At 37.3% G+C, this 20,183-nt stretch overlaps 1 long non-coding RNA gene across 1 annotated transcript in view; it reads left to right on the forward strand.

Moving 5' to 3' along the window:
* The window catches only part of LOC110402042, a 111,609-nt gene that overhangs the window by 69,535 nt on the left and 21,891 nt on the right, over window positions 1-20,183 (forward strand). The window contains exon 3 of the long non-coding RNA XR_002440839.1: window positions 4,287-4,403. This is a non-coding gene — a long non-coding RNA (uncharacterized LOC110402042). The remainder of the gene's footprint in view (window positions 1-4,286; window positions 4,404-20,183) is intronic.

The raw sequence follows: 20,183 nt of genomic DNA on the forward strand, positions 1-20,183 counted from the left end.
ATAAATAAGGCATAAGAACTTGGCTGCCATGGAATGTAAAAGCACTAGAGAAGAAAAAGCCCCAAGCAAAAATCTTACTTATTAGAGTTTTTATTTTTTCATTAAATCTTGGCAGCTACTTTAAGAACTAAAATATTACTGGTTTTCAAATTTTACAGCTGACTAGCTTGTGAATTTATAAGTATTTGGGGAGGGGTGAATAGCTGATTAGCTTGTTCCCTCAATGACACTTTCAGATACGTTCATTATGGTGACCTCTATTTTAAACTTATGGGAATCACTTAAGTGTCAAACAGGCTAAGTGGTGCATTTCATTAATGAAAAATTAATGGAGAAGACCTTGGGCTGGCTTGCAGTCCTTGTTTACAATACATATAATTCATTAGAAGAACATCAGTCAAGCAAGGACCCTGCATGGCTGCAGTACTGTTGTAAATGGGACTTTATTCTCTCTTTTCCAGCTAATGAAACTGTGAGGCAAGGAAAAAAATACACATAAAAGAGATTTAATGAGTCTTTGGAAAAGTGTTAAAATAGGGTACATAAGTCATAAATTTCAATTACTAACTGTACTCCAACCATGTTTATTAGTTTAAGAACAAGATATTGATGCGTGAAAGGATGAAAGCATTTGTGACAGAGACCAACTGGCTTCCAGAAACTTGGGACGACTGTGCAGAATAGGGGGCTGAACAGAAAACCTTAATGCTCCTGTGTTGCCTCTGACACTGAGGTGACACGTGACCTTAAAGCAAGTCACTTCTCCTCAGAAATGGTGAAACTTCACAAAAACTCACTTTCTCCAAAAGTTCCTCAGGAGTAATCTTCCAAGAGAACGTCTCTTTGTCCATCTACATAATGAGCGGTATTAGTGACTGAAAAATCAGTCATACTTTCATGCAGTGTGAAAGGCATAGTTCATTATCTCAAATGAAAAGCTGTACAGTTCAAACATGTTCCTCTGCTCGAACCAGACTACAATTACCCATAGGCTTTGGCTCAGAAATGAAACAAATCTTTCCCATAAAATTATTTTCATTATATAATAAATTAAGAGTCTTTTCCTCCCAAGCACAATAATGCCAAAACAGCATCCTGTATTAAGTATGGATGCTAATAATACAGCAAGCCTTACGTTTATTTTTATTGTACAATTCTCTCCATTGTACTATGTTTATCAGACAAGTGACCGGTGCTGCACTAGACAGTGAATCTTGAGTTATAAACAGTATGGTAGAGAACAATTAAGGCATATGGATTTGTAGACATATTATATTTGTAGACATATATATTCTGTGACACAGAAATTTCTGAGAAGTCCAGGTGGTTCCCTGTATGGTCTGGAACAAGCTAATCATAATGATAAATTTTCCTTGTAATAATGTCCAGTATTGAGTCCACACATCACTGTGCTGAACTCACAGCTTCATTTTTTTGAGTGTAGGAACCACCTATTGTGATTCAGACTTGCCACAAAATACAAGAACATCTGTGTAAGCAGCTATGCCTCAATGTCCCTGTCTGTAAAATGAGAATAATGGTATTTATAAAATTCTTGTACCACTTTGTTCATCCTTGACAATGCTTACATCCAGTCACTGAACTCTGTCCCAGATCTCCTTGCATGGTTACAAACATATTTTTAGAAGAATGCTCTCAAGTGCTCTGAGCATCTACCTGTTCTCCAGGTGGTTCTCTAGGCCTGCCGGGGCTCACTGCCTACCAGTTTTCAAAGTGGTGCAATCTGATCTATCTGCATGAAAGAGTAAGTGAGGGATGACTGTGATGACTTTTCTGGTTTTCCATCAACAGTGGCTTAATAATGTAAAATATTCTACAAGACAAGTGATTTGTTTTTGCTGTGTGATTAAATGGAATCACTTGGAAAACTATGTGGGTTTATTACAACAATAACTTTCATGCATTGATCCAGATCAGTCTTTAATGGTCACAAGTGCTGTTTAATGCTCTTAGTTCAGTTGTGGAATACCAGCTCTTGGGATTATTTTGTTTAATAATACTAATGAAAGCAACAACAAAAATATCCAAATAATGATTATATTAATCGTAGGGGGAAGAGAACAGACAGTAATTACATAGTACAATGAGGCAGAGTGTCATGGTTTTATGATTTTCGGTTATTGGTATTCCACATCATAACATCATGTAGTGAATGCACCTGGTTCTCAGAAGAGAAGGACTACTACATTTCCCAGGGTACTTTTCTCCTCTGTTACCATTTCTGGACAGAGGGAAAAGATAAAAGCTTGCAGATCACGAGACCTCGTCCCTTTTTCCACCCGTCTCTCATCTTGGCAGCACCTTGCTCTCCAGTCGTCTTATCGTTGGTAGTAGAGTAAGGCCTACCTTGATTTTGGGACATTCTCTCTCTCTGTATTGGATTTATCAGCTTAAATTGTAATTATATTGTATCATAGTGTGTTGTTTTGCATTCCAATATCTTATTTAGTAAATTAGTTTGTTTCTCCTCAGATTGTTGCCGCTGTTCTTTGCTCTCAGGGCCATCTCCTTACCCTTTTTTTCCCTTTTCCCTTTTCCCAGGGCGTGGGCCCGTGGGTCCCCCGTCCCATTCGTCTTTCTTCTAGAGCAAACCTAAACTGTCCTGATTGCTCATATGTTTCGCATAGGACCTCTGTTACTTCAGTTGGCATCAAAACTGACTGTTAAAAAGTTATATTTTTTCTTTTTTAACAAGAAAATTGAATGTAACTGGACTTAGGTTTAATGAAGAATATTTATTTTCCACAGAGTAGGGGCATTTTTATTTAAAAAAAAAAAAAAATGTCTCTCAGGTTCTATTTCCTATGCCTATTTTCTCCTGTGAAGCTCTTCTTCCTCTTGAAAGCTTGGGATTGTGATATATTGTGAAGAACATCCAGCCTTAGAAAACTGTGGTATGAAAAAACAGTAGAGTATTAAAGCATCATTTTCAGTGTATTTGGTGTATTTCTAGCTGTAGGTTTTTATTATTTTTTGTAACTGTGTGTTTGCTCAGAGTTGTATTTTTTGTTTGCTTATTTCTTTGTTTTTAGGTATATCCACAAAGTGAACTTTGTAACAAGGCTTGAAATCTTATGATATATAGCTTAATTGTAAGAGGACAGCTGGCTTACTTGAGTGCTTTCCCTTTAGAATTTTCTGCTGGTGCCAAGATAACAGATTAAAGCACGATGTGCCCTCTCTCTTGTTCTTGGCAAGTTCCTGCAGAATAGCTCACTAGTACTCACTACTTGTCTTGCCCATGTTGGTGGTCATTTGTGAGTGCTTGAAGGTAAAACAAGAACCAAGGCAAATCTAAACCAAACACTGCTGATACTGAGTGGGAATTGTGTCCTTGTGACATCTAAGCCTACAATATTAAAGACTATGGTATATGCATGGAAATACTCACTCAAGCTATTGTTTTCAGTGTCTCTAATGTAAGAAAACTACTTGTATAAAAGCAAAAAATAAAAAATAAAAAAAATTAAGCCTGACTATCTAAAGGGGAGCTACAGGAAAGACGGAAACAGACTCTTTAACAGGATCTGTTCTGATAGAACAAGGGGAAATGGTTTCAAGCTTAAAGAGGGTAGATTTAGGTGAGATATAAGGAAAAAGTCTTTTACAGTGAGATTGGTGAGGCACAAGAACAGGTTGCGCAGAGATGTAGTTGATGCTGTGTCCCTGCAGACTTTCAAGGCGAGGCTGAATTAGGCCCTGGGCAACCTGATCTAGTCCCTTCCAACTCTAAGGATTCTATGATTCTATGATTTTATTTACAGAGTCTGATAGCAATAGGACAAGAGAGAATGGTTTTAAACTAAAAGAGGGGAGATTTAGATAAGGACTTGAAAGGAAATTCTTTACTCAGCAGGTGGTGAGGCCCTGGCACAGGCTGCCCAGAGAAGCTGTGGATGCCCTATCCCTGGAGGCATTCAAGGTCGGGTTGCCTGGGGCCCTGGTCATCCCAATCTAGTAGCTGGCAACCCTGCCCATGGCAGAGGGGGGTTAGAACTAGGTGATCTTTAAGGACCCTTCCAACCCAAGCCATTCTATGTTGATTCTATTATTCTGTGTAGATGCTGCTGTGTATCCGCCTGTTTACCATACACTGTATCCTCCTTTAAAGCTTTCATTTTATTCAGAAAGACTTTGGCTTAGAAGACTGTTTAAATAATAATACTCCGGATTATTTCTCTAAAATTCTAGGTTTCTCAACACTTCTATATTACTCTAACGTTATCACTATTTTTTTTTCCCACTTCTTCTTTTGTTTTTCACAGATGGAAAGTTCAGATGTTTTCTCCAGAGGACTTAGTTTGAAATTTTAGAGCCAACGGCTACTATCCTGTCTCTGCAGTATGGCAGTGGAAACCGCTTCCACCAACTGCAACAATAAGGTATTTAAAATAACCTACATAACAGACAGTCTTTGTAAAAATGTTGTTCCTTTCAGGCAAAGGTAGTGTTTACAGAAATGAGAGAATTGTTGATTTTTAACCAGTGATTCAGTTCTTAATTTGTAACTCTTTCAACAAAGTACCAAAGAGTGACAATCAGTGTGGAATTTTCTTCACTTGGATGGGTCCACCGGATAGCTGTCAGACCTTATGATAAGAAAGGCTGTTAGTTATGTGGACTGAGGAAAAGAGCTTTAAAGGCCATTCAGTTACTGTGAACAATTTTGTCAATATCGTACAAAAGGAAAGACAGTAAAAGCTGAAAGCTAACAGAATCATTACTGAAGTAAATTGGAGACAGAGGTGCATCTCTTTCTGATATGCTTGTTACTTGTTACTACAAAGTTCTGAAAAGAAGCAACATGATCTGAGTTTTAAAAACTGTATCGTACGTAGGTTATTTGCCTGGTCTCTGGCTAACTGGCTAGTTCATTTAATAGCTTATGTCTTGTGCTTTTTCTCGGCTGTCTGATTTTTGGCAGACTCTCAAAGTCAATTTAGAATAATCTCATTAATCTCTTAAATCAACACGTGAAGAAGAAAAAATATTTAAGACATTACTGTGATTTATGTTGATCAAAGACTAGTAGATACCTCTTGTATCAAAGACATAGTAATCCGTTAAATCAAATTAACCTCTAAAATTTGTATGCTTTGTCTAAGATAATTAAGGAATGTTTCATGAAAATTGGGGGTTCCCAGTTCAACATCTAAATAAGAAGCTGACATGCGAATGCAGTGTCAAAGTTCAAAAGACCATTATAAAATACAAGCAGAAAACATTTCAGAGTCTCAGAAACAGGGTCAGAGATCCTTATAGTGAGGTGAACTTCTGTTAAAGTCAACAACATTTTTCACTCATTAAAGATTTAAGAGCCTGGTAGTCAAAACAAACAAAAAACAATCTGAAAGAGATTTTCAGAATTAATAAAATAGTTTAGAAGTGCGGGGACAAATTGTCTCTTATCAGCATTCTGAAATATTTTGTACTTTTTCCCTAGAATTTTCATTAGATTTAGCAAATTTATGGGAAAAAAAAAAAAGCAGACTAAATCATAGAGAACTGTAGGTGGTCTGTGAACATATTTCTTCCTTATTATTATATTTTGGACTGGTATGTGAATAATACTTTTCTTAAGTGGATAGCATTTATTAAAGAAATTAACAGCTATAAATACTAATATTCTAAACAGAATGTTGCTCTCTTTGTTAAGCAAGAGCCATATGCTATCTAGACCTCTATCCTGAACAGAAAGACTTCTGATGTCTGGATGTCTAGTAAATATGCTAGAGGTGAATGAATGTGAATATGAGACTAGGAAGTATATCGTGGGGGGAGGACATCTAATGCAATTCATTGCCATTTCAAGTGTTTATCAACTGCTTCTTGGAAGTCGCTTTTTGTTTTTCTCTGGCATTTCTGCCTTCAATTTTGTTCTAAAAGCTCATTGTTTTTTCTGATGATTAGTATCCTTATGCCAGCCCACACATTTATTCAGATAAGAGCTGATGGGTTAAGGACAATTTGTGAAAAGGATAAAGGTCAGATTTAATGTTTTCTACAAATAATTGCCCCACTTCATTCTCATGATTCTGCTGTGCTGGCAAACTTTCTTTGTAAATTGCTTTTAGCAAAGGAAGTGACTCTGTAACTATTTTTGTTTTGTATTTCACAGATACTCTTCAATATAAAAATTAGAAAGGCACAAAAGAAAATTTTTATAGCACTTAGTTAAGGAGAAAATCATCACTCCTTTTTTTTCCAACTTCCTCTGGTCTCCTGAGATTAAAAACAAGTCTCACTCTAATTTAAACATGTTTTGATCAGTCAGTTTTGAGAAGATTAACCTTCACTTGCGGAAGATTTCTCCTTGTGATCTCTCTTTCCTTCTTGTGATCTATTAGGAAATATATAAAATAGCTCAAATTTCATATGACATTTTTCTTTTGAAATGATGAGTTATCATCAGTTATTATTTCCTGTCTGGTGGAGATAGATGCCACGCATTATTTACTGTGTGTAAACAGTAAAACATTTTGTGTACTTTACTGTCCCCTTGCAGTGCATTTTATTACTCTATTTATTAAAATTAATGTTAGAATGAAAGCAAAGAAATAATTAAGATGTTCATACTCTTTATATTTGATTATTTCATCTATTCTATGTCTTATATAGTATAGTTTAGTTGAGTGGTGGTGCAAATGGGCTAAAAGCAGCAAATATTAAAGCAGTCTTATGGCCTTCATTTTGCATTCAAATGTGAGGGGCAGGACTGATGATTTCACGTAAAGATTGGCTCTGCTTTCGGAGCACTGCCTTGTGTCAGTGAGTGACAAGTCTCTTATAAACTAATCAACAGGATACTATTGCTTGAACATTTTGTATGCTCTGGCTCTATTCCTTTTTTAAAGGGATGCATTTCAGCTTCCCTTTCCCAGCTCTGGAATTCAATCTACTAGATATGGTACATTATATGTGTCTAGCTTATACCTGAATTTGAATGACTACTGAGAAAATCTAATGCTGTTGGACAAGATTTTCCTATGGCTGAATCACCTTTTACTGCTCTGCAGGATTTCCACAATGCTTCTCCATGAGTTCCAGATGGTCAGTAACACCGGATTTTATGCTATTTGCAGAAGCAGCCGAAGTTGGCAATAGGATACAGACTAGAGAAGTTCAGATATTTTCTGCTAAATTTCTTGTGATAAAATCTCAGATGCTATGGTCTATGATCTTGAACATTTGCCTATAGTATATAATAGTACAATACTATATGTATATCGTATATATTAGTAAAACAGTTATTTCACTTTATTCTTAGGGGAGGTAATGCACTGATAACCTACCTTTTTTTCCCTGTGGATTCATTGCTCCTGCAAGGAATAGCTGTAAGGGAGAAGGTCCCTATTGCCCCCCATAAAAAGATGTTGCGTTTTTTCAAGTCACACATCAATTGCTGTTCTACATGTGAAGCTTTCATATCTAATGGTTTTCCTCATGTCCTCATGGTTTTCCAGCAGTGCTTACTGTCGATCAGGAACTCTGTTTATGGATGTCTCCAGAGGACCTTTAGATGGAAGAGACTTTAAGAATTAGTGAGCTAGAAGAAAAAGTAAAAAAGCAGACATTTTCATGTCTGGACAAAATTTATCTTATAATTAACCCTCTGAAAGCCCACATTTTTTTAAAAAATATTATTTCTACTTTTTTTTTTTTTTCTCTGGTAACGATTCAGTCTGATTCCTGGAAGAGCAAAGGAGAACTCTGCTTTCTTTTGTTTCTCTGATATATGTTTTAGATAACTTTACATAAGTGCTTTGTAGTCTAATGGATTTATCTCTGTTTCTGAGAGAGTTTTTCCACCAGATAGGGTATCTTAAGTTTTTCCCCGGGCGAATATTCTTATCAATATTGCATAGTACAGGATAGCGTATGACTGCACAGCTACAGCAGGAAGAAATTGCTCTAGCAGACAATTTACAACATGAGGGTTTGAGAATGACACCAAATCACAAAGGCATGAGTAATACAGAAGAGGTGTGATCAGATCTATTCTCTTTTCCAATTGGAACAATGAGAATTTTAAGGTGACCCTCACTTGAACTAATTTAAATTATGGAGTGCATGCTCCAGTGCATAATGTAAGGAAGACAATTTTCTGTTACTGGCAGGAAGCATGGAAAATGTCATCTGAAATGAGTAACTTGGGAGCACAGTTTCACATAATGCAATTTCATGTAAAAGATGAGTAAATATATGAAAAAATGTTAATAGGAGTGGTGACAGAACTCAGTGATATCAGTGAGATATCAGTGATAGAACTAGATGAGCTTCTTAGTGGGCACAGCACAGAGAAAGGGAATGAAGGGGAAAGGGGAAAGGAAGGGAAGAAAAAGGGAAGGAAATTGAAGAGGTACAGTCTTGTATCACCAGTGTTGGTTTTACCTATCATGTAGTGATGGCATTATTTGTCTCTTATAACAGCAGTTCACAATGAAGAAGCTTTCACTGTTGGCTAACACATCTATCTAATAGAAAACCAGAAATGGAAAGATAAATCGGTTTGTGTAGATTTCTACTGAAGCTCAGTGAATACAGAGAAAAAGGAGTGGGTAAAATAACAGCAAGGGCCTTTGAGGATGGAACTTGGGGGCTGAGACTGTAAAGTAACTATTATATTATTTACTGAGTACTTGGCATATTTTTCTGGTGCCTGGAGCAGAAATCTAGAAGTAGGAATTGCTTGGTTGTTCTCCTATCTTAGCTACTTACTCTCATTCACCAACTCATCTCTGTGCCTTATTTTCCCTGTCTGGAAGTTGAGGTTGCAGCTTGCCTACTTCACAGGGTTGTTGTGAATACCGTAACTTGCTCAGTTCACAAGCAAATACTTCAAGGTTCCCTGTTGCATCAGACACATTTAATCCAAGATGAAGAAAAATTATATAAAAGGAAATTTTTTTGGAAGATAATTTTCTGATGATTTCTGTGACTATTGTGATTGCCGTGACTATTTTTCAGAAAGTGGCCATTATGGACATTTTGTTATTTTCCAATAGGCACTCTCAGTGATTTCTTCCAGCAGCTGATTTAAGCAAAGTAAACAAGCATTAGTGGATTAATTTTGTCACTATGCTAGTGCAGCCCTTTGAGTTTCAACTGCCTTCTAGAACCTATGAATCTCGATTTTTCCTTCCCCTTACTTTATCACTGATACAAAATTTATTTCTATAATTTGATGACATCAGCATACCTTGACTGAATTTGAAATTCCTTTGGCTTTCCAAAAGATAGACAACAAACATGAAATGGCATAAGAAATACATTTTATAGGGCAGCTGGGGTTAACTGAACTGTTTCTGCTCAGTTGTATGCATGATCTGCGAGACTGAAAAATATTAGTAATACAGAAGGAAAACAAGACCAAAATATTTATAATTATTATTAAAAATTAAAAATACTTATTCATATTAGGAGAAGTAATACATTGTGTTTTTTAACACCCTTTCAATTTTGCTTAGCTTGAGATCGTCTTTTTTTCCCCAGCTAATATAAAATAATCAAGTCAAAGAAAATCCTTCCTTACTGGTTACTGTACTGAATCTGATTTATGAGGTACCAATTTTTCTTTTATCTCTAAAGCAAAATGAAGTGGACTGCAGCAGATAAATATTCTAGAAGTATATGCTAGCTAACATGTCCAATGAGGGGCTTAGGAGAAATGTAATACCACAAAATTCTAGATTTCCTCTACAAAAACTGTGCTCTCACTTGAGCTCACTTTCTGTCAGATTAATCTTTTACTGAAATTTCTATAGAACCTGTTCTTCTTATTCCTGACAGAAGAAATTCCACCTGACTGATTTTCTAGCTCTACCTATTTAAAGTCTTACAATATATTTAAAAAATAAAAAAGAAAGGGGAAAGCTCAAAAGCTCTCCAGTGAGAACTGTCTTGTTTTTTATCCACTCTTGTCCTCAGTGGACTCTGGAAGCTTTTATGTTGAAGAAATGGGGCTAAATATAGGTGAGAAAGTGATGGAAAAAAACAACCCCAAACGAGTATTTTATTCATAGAATCATAGAACAATTAAGGTTGGAAAAGACAACTAAGATCATATAGTCCAACTATCAACCATTCATTGCCATACCTGCCAACCATGTTCCTAAGTGCCACATCCACAAGTTTCTTGAACACATCTGGGGACAGTTACTGAACCACCTCCCTGGGCAGCCCATTCCAGTGCCTGACCACTCTTTTGAAGAAGAAATTTTTCCTAATATCCAACCTGAAACTTCCCTTGCACAATTTGAGGCCATTCCCTCTTATCCTATTGCTAGTTACCTGGGAGATGAAGCTGGCACCCACGTCACTAGAGCCTCCTTTCAGGCAGTTGTAGAGGGCAATAAGGATTCCCCTGAGCCTCCTCTTCTCCGGACTGAGCAGTCCCAGTTCCCTCAGCCAGTCCTCATAAGGCTTGTGCTCCAGTGCCCTCAGCAGCTTTGTTGCCCTTCTCTGAACATGCTCCAGAGCCTCAATGTCTTTCTTGTAGTGAGGGCCCCAAAACTGAACAGAGTACTTGAGGTGCGGCCTCACCAGTGTTGAGTACAGAGGGGCAATCACCTCACTGGTCCTGCAAACTACACTATTTCTGATAGAAGGTAGGATGCCATAAAAAAATATGGAACACTTCACAAATTTGCATGTCATCATTGTGCAGGGGCCATGCTAATCTTCTCTGTTTCGTTCAGATTTTAGTATATGTGCTGCTGAAGCATGATTATTCCTTACTTGAGTATGGTTAGAGAGCTTTATAGTGACCAACACCTAAGGTGTTACTTGAACAACTGCTAAAAGGCCCAAAAGCAGAAGAAAAAGGATGCCTTCTTCAGTCTGATGAGGCTACATGTCAATTTTTTCTCTCCTGCATAAAAGCCCTAAGTTGAGTTCTTCAGTTATCTGATGAAGTTGATTTAATTGTGGATGACAAAGCTGTCTATTGATATAATATTCTCATTTTGGTATATCTACAACTGCTCCAAAGAGACAGAATATATTAACCATTGGTTTGCTGTGCATCTTTCTGTATTAGCCATCATTGGTGCATAGTTTCTTGTTCATTGACTTAGGTTTGGAAGACTGCATGTAATATAAGAAAAAAGACTATAATGAGCCAGGAGGAAAGACTGTGTGTGGGAAGAAAAAAAAAAAAAGAAATAAAAATAGAATCCTTAAAGAGGCAATGTAATCCTGTGCTTTTAGTCAATTGCTTGCAAAGGAAAAAAAGAAGCTGTTTTACAGGCAGATTAATATCTATATCCGCTGTAGGGAAACATACAAGCCTGTGATGGATGTCTGTCCTTTAAATTGCTACATATTTCTCCTTCACACTCAAGATTTTGGACTGTTTTTTAATTTCTACCTGATGATTTTTTAATTTTGATTTATGTATTTGCATTACTTGATTTATATTTAGAACCCAATTTTATGACTGGGATTCAGTGTTTCACAAACACTGTTAGAATCTTTTCCTGTAATCTTGGTTTTGCTAAGATATGGAGAGAAAGCTTAGAAGCAAGAGTGAAGCAAGAGGCTAAAATATACTCAACAGTGAGTAACAGAGGGAACATGACATACTGAGGTACTTGTAACATGATAGTTTTGTAAGAGTAGATTGATCGTTTTCGAGCCAAAGCACTGTTTTAATAAGACAATTCTTCTTAACATGTGTTCTGGTCATGTACCACTGGCTTCTTCAGCACTTCCCCAGACTCTGTTGCTCTTGCACCTTACGTTGTTCCCTTCTACTTCATGCAGGATGCCAGAGTATGGAAAGGAAACACATGAAAGTGAGTACATAAAGAGTTATAAATATTCCAGCTACAGAGAATAGTAATCTGAATACACAAGAATCTCTGTTTTTCTCATTTATATTTGTCTAAAAAAATCAATAATTACCTTAGGTTTATGCCAACAGAAAGCCGATATAACATTAGGATTGTGTCTTTTGCAACATGAAATTGCCAAGTATTTTCCTTTTGGTCATCCAGCTGTAGTCCATACAGACAAAATTGGACCATTTACAAAAGCTTGGCCTATCAGCATATACAGCTTTAGTAAATTTTACACAGACTCTCAGGTCTTCTTAGCAATCATTCCCAACTAGAAACAGGTGTTCTAGACTATAATAATGTCTTTGGGTATGAGAAAGTGGATGTAGAGCTTGTGCTTTTCCAACCATTACCTATTGGCCATATCTTACAGCAGGCCATCTGAGCCAAAACAAATGCTGACTCATTTCTGGGGTCTTTATTCCAGCATTGCTAGAGGTGCCAAGTGCATGGATGTGGTTCAATTTACATAAAATATGAGGCAATCTAGGCATTGATTTCTGAAGACTAATGGAAAACTATCTCAAAAGTTTTACTTTTGTACCCTTAAAAACTGAAAAAAAAAAACCTTTCAGAATCATAGAATTACAGAATCATAAAATGGCTTAGGTTGGAGGGGACCTTAAAGATCATCCAGTTTCAACCATCCTTCCATGGCCAAGATTGCCAGCCACTAGGTCAGGGATCCCAGGGCCCCATCCAACCTAGCCTTGAATGCCTCCAGGAATGAGGCATCCACAACCTCTCTGGCAGCCTGTTCCAGTGCCTCACCACCCTCTGAGTAAAAAATTTCTTCCTAATGTCTAACCTCAATCTCCCCTGTTTCCGTTTAAAGCCATTCCCCCTTGTCCTATCAGGAGGAGTACTGACTCAATATACGCAATTACTTGCTCTGTAGTATTTATTTTTCCTTGTGCTTTTAAAAAAGCCTATAATGACAATAACCTTGGCACAGAAAACAGACTTAATGATGGGTCAGCTTTCTTCAAGCCATCATCTTTTCAATTGGTCATTAATCCCCTGCTGGTGCCAAAGGCTTTTGACTGTGGTGTGTTTAATTCATGGAGGTTACACAGGCTGCTTCCCATCAAGACTGCAAATACAAATTCAGGACCAAATTAACTTATTTTCCAGAAATCTCCAGCCTACTTGATATAGATATCCATGCAGAAAAACAGCTCAAACCATAACCATCCCCTGCTACAGGGTTTTTGTAGTTGGCAGCACTACCTATGACAGGGGGTCAGAACTAGATGATCTTTAAGGTCCCCTCCACCCTAAGCCATTCTATGATTCTGTGATTCGATAGAAACTCTGATGAGCATGTCTAATGGCAGAGGAAGACAAAGGGAAGGCAAGGGAAGTGAGAAAAGAAAAGAACCCTTATCTCTTTTTGTCACTCACATCCATTTTTATTTATTTATATTTTTGTCTGCGCTGAGGCTGGGAAGCTGGTAGTTTTGTATCCCTGCCATAGCTGTACCTTCTCTATTACACTGTCTTTCTGTGTCTCTTAGGGTGTCCAGTTTCATAAATATTTTGGTTGTCTGTTAATTTGTCTTTGACGCTCCTTCTCTGTCCTCTGTACCTCTCCATTGATGTGACTGACCTGCATGGAAGAAGATGGTGCAGGTGCCAATGCAGGTGTCATTCTGGCTTCTGGCAGCTCTATCAGGGATGAACTCAGTATTGGATGAACCTTTACCTCCACAGTATAAACAGTATAAAGTAGGGGGGCTGGCTTTTGGTCAGAAGACTGTTTCATTAAGAGTAACATAATCCTCCAGTAGCAAGGACAAGAGCTAATCTTCACCACAGCAGGAGCATGTTCCCTAGCTATTTAGCAGTTCAAGACAACATCAGAAAAAAAAAAAATAGGGTGTAAGGAAGAACATTTCAGAATTCCTTAACACCTCCATGCTGTTTCTTGAGAAAGCACTATCAGATTTATTGCTAAACTCTCTCCACTGATTTTTGTACTACTTGCTCTTCTTTTTAAGGTTACAACATGTACTTAGTGTGTGTGATTAATAAAACATTTCATCCTCTTTATGTTTAAAGTGTTGACATGTAAGTAAAATAAGAGGAAGTATGTGACTTTCTATTCTTTCAGAACTGATAGTCTTGCATCTAAACCTTCCTTTATCTCTTTCTATATATCAGTTACCACATCTATCTGAGAAAAATGAAAATTAAAAAGCCTCCATTTATCTCCTCCTTCCTCCTCGTGGTCTGGTTCTTACAGAAGAATATCAAGCCTAAGTAAAAAATGTCTCATATGTTCAAGCAACTTTGTGACAATGCCAGTCTGAGCTCTTCAGAAGAACTGGGATAATATTGCATTTTCTTTCATATTTTATTCTGCAGTTGAATATGATTTCATCTGAAGCATTTGAATGCTGTGTTAATGACGAAGTACGAATTGAGAGAGAGAGATTCTGTATACCTGGAATATAATTCCACAGCCACATTTGTAGCGACAGAATTGCAGATGGTGTGAAAATGGTGCTGATTAAAATAATCAGTCTAGCACTTAATATCACTTTACATTTTCAAATACAACACATTAATGGATTGATCTTTGCCACACCCCATGAGGTATTTTCCTTTGCATTTCTTACATATGTAAACTGAGAAACTGCACACAGAGGAGTCAGGCTCTAATTCAATTTGTTGTTATAACAGCTCTTGATCTCACTGGGTACTGTTCTATGAAAGGTAAAAAAGGCTTTCTGGTGTTTTTAATTTCTTGCTGAGATCAGCCAGTTCTGGAAGCTCTCAATTATTTCATAGACAAGTTGGATAATATAAGAATGGTAATGAATAAGTTGGTATTGCCATGAAATAAATCTGTTCCTAGCCCCTTAACACTCTATTTTAATACTGTTTTCTGATCAGCACAGCAGCAGAATATGTGCAAGATGAGGCAATTAAATGAAGGCTAAGGAGTTTTAGATGCTGTAGCTGCAGCTAGTGCATTGGACACAGACTTTACAGCTTACCCTCCTTTTCTTCTCTACATGGAATTTTGTTGGGACAGTTGAGAGTGAATAGAACTGTCATGGCTAAGGTAGTTAGATCATTTACAAGGAGCAAAATAAGAGGTTGTTGTGTTACTTAGTACCAGAATTTATTTATTTATTTATTTACTTATTTACTTTGGCTTAGTTTACTTAGTGTCTTAGGGGGCAAAAATGAAAGAAAAAAAAAAGGCATCATACAGTAGATGGAGGTGGCTTTTGGATTGTAAAATGTGTTTTTATTGCATCATTTATCTCAAATAAGTAATTGAGGTTCAGCATCTCCTGACAGGAAATGACATGCAGACCAGTCTTGTTTTAGGCTCAAGTAGAAGCATCTATCATGTAAATTAACTCTGAACAGTGCCAGCAGGCTACATACATTGAAGGGATAATGGTAGGATGATGTATTTTGTTATCCTAGGCCTTATTTATCTACTTCACTTTTTTTTTTTTTTTAACAAGCAGATACAGTGATAATTGCCAAACATCTATACAATGGTTATCTAAAGGGCATGGGAACATCTGAAACCGTAATCAGGTAAAGATTAGTCAGTGGACAGATTCAGACCTGCTTGTACATCTGTTTTCCCTATATCCACTCACCTTTGTTCTCCCTGTCTCTGTAAGAAGACAGCACCAAACTTAGTATATCTGGGACTAACCTAAAAGGTTACACATCTCTGAGTTCTTACTGATTTACTAAATGTTATCTTTCTTTATTTCCTATTTAAATAATCAGGACTAGATGAGCATATCTGTATAGTACAGTTCAATGTTGTAGAGTCATAGAATGTCTTGAGTTGGAAGAGACCCTCAAGAATCAACAAGTCCAACCCTAGGCTCCACACAGGACCAAGCAAAAGTGAAACCCTGTGTCTGAGAGTGTTGTCCAAACCCTTCTGGCAGCTTGGGACAGTGACCACTGGGGAGCCTGTTCCATGTCCGACCACCTTCTGGTGAACAGCCTTTTCCTAACATCCAACCTGGCCCTCCCTCAATGCAGCTTCATGCTGTTACCTTGGGTCCTGTCTCTGTCAGCAGAGAGCAGAGCTTATTGCTGCCCTTCCATTCCCCCAGTGAGGAGCTGTAGGCTGCTATGAGGTGCCCTCTCACTCTCCTCAAGGCTGAACAAATGAAGTGATTTCAGCTGCTACTCATATTTCTTGCCCTCTAGACCCTTCACTACCTTTGTTGCCCTCATCTGGACACTAATAGTTTAATTTCCTTCTTTTATTGTGGCACCCAAAACTGAGTGCAGCACCAGCACAAAGGAGACTGTCATGTCATAACATGCCTGAAAAATTGTGTAGCTGGTACTAGAAGCAGTGTATCTGACCTTGAAGGAAATTATTTGAACAAAACTCAGTGCAAGACCTTCTGGAAGACTAAGTTGGTATTTATTTTCAGAAGCTCTAAATAAGTTGATTTTACCCACTGACACTCTCACATCCACATACTCAAAAACTCTAGGATGAATGTGCCCAAGTGTTCTGCTAGGATCACTTTTACCACATGGGGACATGAAACGTCCCAGGCATTGAGTACTCATCGCATTCCAGAGTTCTTGTTTGATGATACTGAGTTAATGTGGCAGCTGATCTTTTATACACATTAGGAGTGAACAGTTATTATGGGGTTATCCTTTGATTCAGAATCTTGCATTAGTGTCTTTAAATCTTAGGCAAGGTTGCTGCTCATTTGCTGTATCTTTCTTGTTTGTAACATATATTTGGAATAGCTATATATATCTGGGTATCTATATCTTGTTTTCTTTATGGGCTAACAAGAAAAGGAATGACGTATGTGATGGAATATGACCTTGATGCCATTCTCCTGCTGTCAGTGTAGGATCTCGCCCTGATGAATCATTTGTGCTGTGGTCTTACCAGAGTGCAGACTTTGTGGTCTTGACATGAAAAGCATATTTCTCATTTTTGTTGGTGGAAACACTTTCCTTTGTTGTTAATGCAGACCATTCTTTTAACACTTGTTTTACTGTTTCTGTTGTTGCTAGCACACACATTTTCATTCATTTCTAATTTGTATGAATATTTCCATTAAAAGTGTCTATATTTCTATTATAGTCTCTGTACATACATCAGAGCAGCTTATAGTCAGAGTAAGTGACTTGGACAGAATACCAAGTAACATGGCCATGAGTGTCCATGGCTATTCATTGTCTAAGTGCGAATCAAAGGTTTAAGTCCTAACTCATCTTGAAACAGTTTAATGTTCCAACTCTGAACCATGAAACTGGTTTCAAAACTATTGGTCTTACAAGGTCAACAGAGTATCAGCAAGATACTTGTCCAAGGTTAGAAAGTCAGTTACTGTGAACTAGCTTGGATGAGTACCTTTGTTCACAGGTTGTTAAAGTTCTGCTGTTTTCCTGCTGTGCTTATATTCTCCAAACAATGAACAGATTGCATCCTCATAGGTGCTCATCACTTTCACAAGTTCTTAAATGGTGAATGAAGCAATAAGGCCATGTGTCCTTGATAGTTTAGTAGTTATAGTATTAGTTATATTAACACTACGTTTGCAGAGAGTTAAAACTCCTTACTTCTAAAGCTCACAGTTAATACAGGCATATGCAGGGGTACAGGATTGCATCTTGGTGAATTATGCTTCACTAAGTATATCCTCTATTTCTATACTCTTACATAGCATATTGTAGGACACGTTAGAAAAGTCTGTTTCAAATCCATATCTTATCTGTGTATTATTCAGAAATAATAGCAATCGCTCATCCTAAGCGAAGCAAGAAATGTTGCTATCATAAGAAGGGAGTAAAACCTACTTCTTTGAAACATGACTGGAGTGAGAGAAGACAGCTGGTATTATTAGCAGTTTCATTGACCCATTCATAAATTACTTGAAGGAATGTCCAGAGAGACCTTAATTTTAAGAGGTGACCAAAATGACCACAGGGAGCTATTACGAATTCTTGAAAGTGAGTAAATCTGTATTAAGTGAGTTAACAGCATCATGAGCATGAGGTCACAAGGCTGCTATTATATCCAACAGAACTAAAGCAAATCAAAGTTAGGTCTGGCATTAAATTTAGAGGGAGCGTCTTGCCATGCTGTATCAATCTGTCCTGTGTCACAGCTATCTATATTCAGTTTATATACAATGCCTGTGAGTGATATCATTTATATGGTGACTGTTATCGATTTCAATGAGATTGCATAGATATGAATGTATTTATATGTACTAAATCAGACGGAATGATTCATGCTGTTACAACTTTATTCATCAAGGGAAGTCCTGTACTTCTCATGAGAGTCCTTTGTTTACTGATAGCACATAGAGCCATATAATAGTGAATATGAGCTATCTTGTTTGATGAGTAGGGTGTTCAGAATTGGACTCTAGCAACAAATTCATTTCTGTGTCCAGACACTTTACTGTGCTTTTGGTTAGTTTGCTTTATGTTGACTTTAGGGTCAGGAAACATGCATTTTTCCTGGGGAAAGGAATTTGTAATTGTAATTGAAAGAAATATGATATTGAAAACTAGTGTATTTTAATTAACACTGAAACATTAATTTTTATGTAGATTTGTATGTGCTGTTTTATTACTATTATTACTTCTTGCTGCTTCATATACTGCCTAGCAATTTCAGAGAAAGGATTTCAAATTACATTGCAATCTATAGCCTAGCATCTGTGAAGTGAAAGAGTATCTGACTGATGTAAGGAAGTACATGCATACTCATGGAGATTAATTTATTATTGAAAAAAAGCCTCTTGTTAAAAATGTATATACTCAGGAGCTGATAAACTGTACCCTACCTTATTATTTACTGATACTGAAAAAGCAAGAGAAAATTATTATCCAGTCGTAAGGCAGATTCAGAGATGCAGATGCAATTATCTAGCCTAAGACTGAGATAGAATATCATATCACATAGTCTTAATTCTCTTTACATAAAAAGGCACTGAAAATCAATTTTAGGTTTGGCAGAACTATTTGAACATAGCAGCTCTACTAGCCTTAAGATCCTTAATGCTGCTCCAAGACTGCTTTCAGTACTATGAGGAACGCACTTACTGAATCATCACAACTACCTTCTGGTGTTCAAAATGGTAGTCAGGCCTCTCTCAGCATTCAGACTTGTCAGTAAGAAAATGCAACTGCTCTGCTCCCTATTTAAAATCTTCTGTCTGTTACAGTTCCTCATTGCTCATTAATTGCCTGGATGCAGCATTTTATTTCAAAACAGTCTCGAGCAGTAACTTTTGCACATCTTGCTTTATGGAGAACAGATCTATTGGAGCAAACAGAACTTTGTTTTTGACAAGGCTGGATAATAAAAGGAACTGTGCTGACATCTACCTGCACTTAGACTTACATTTGACTTAGTACCACATGACATCCCAATTAAAAAATCAGAACTATGCAAAATTAATGTAGGACATAATAAATAGATTAAAATTGGCTGATGGATTTCAAAAAAGGAATTGTAAATGAGGAATCATCATCCACAGAGGGTATTTCCAGCAGAGTTCCTCAGGGATCTTTTCTAGCCTAATGCAACTCAGTGGTTTTATTAATGGCTCAGAAGTGAGAAAATCAGTGCCTGTAAAATTTGCAGAGGATACAATATTATTAAGAGTAAATAGTGATAAAGTTGGATCAATTTGACAGAGTAATCTAGTTCATTTGGGAAGCGGGGCTTGTTTAACCAGCACAAATGTTAATGTAGCCAAATGCAAGGTCATCCGTAGGGGAGCAAAGATGATTGCATATACACACAAAGCAGGGTGCTTGCTTCCAGGGAAACAGTAACCTTGAAAGGAACTCGAAGTCAGGGTGGCTAATTGGCTGAACAAGAGCTCTCAGTGTGATGCAGTGACTGAAAACTAATGTGATTCTCGGATGAATAAGCAGAAAAATATTGAATAGGAGCAGAAGCGCAGAGGCTATGACTCTACACATTTATATGCTCTTACAGAGTGTTGACCAAGACCACTCTGCATTCCTGAGCTGGGAGTTGAGCCTGTACTGTGAGAGGTGAAAACACTGCACAGCACCGCTCTCCGAGGTGAAGACACCAGAGGAAGTTCTCTGTTCTCACGCAGAGATCTGTTTGAGTGGCAGCCCTTCTTACCATGAATCAACCTGCTTACATGGTAGTATCCAAGTTGCTTCATGTTTTTGCTCATAAATATTAGTCTCATCTAGAGAACAAATAGAACTGTGCTGTTCTGAATAGAATGTTGCTAAATAATGAAAGCAGCCCATGGTCTATTTGAAGTAGTGAAATAGAGGAAAGAGGAGGAAAATAAAACCATG

The sequence above is a fragment of the Numida meleagris genome, chromosome 6, assembly GCF_002078875.1.
Source record: "Numida meleagris isolate 19003 breed g44 Domestic line chromosome 6, NumMel1.0, whole genome shotgun sequence".
NCBI classification, from domain to species: domain Eukaryota; kingdom Metazoa; phylum Chordata; class Aves; order Galliformes; family Numididae; genus Numida; species Numida meleagris.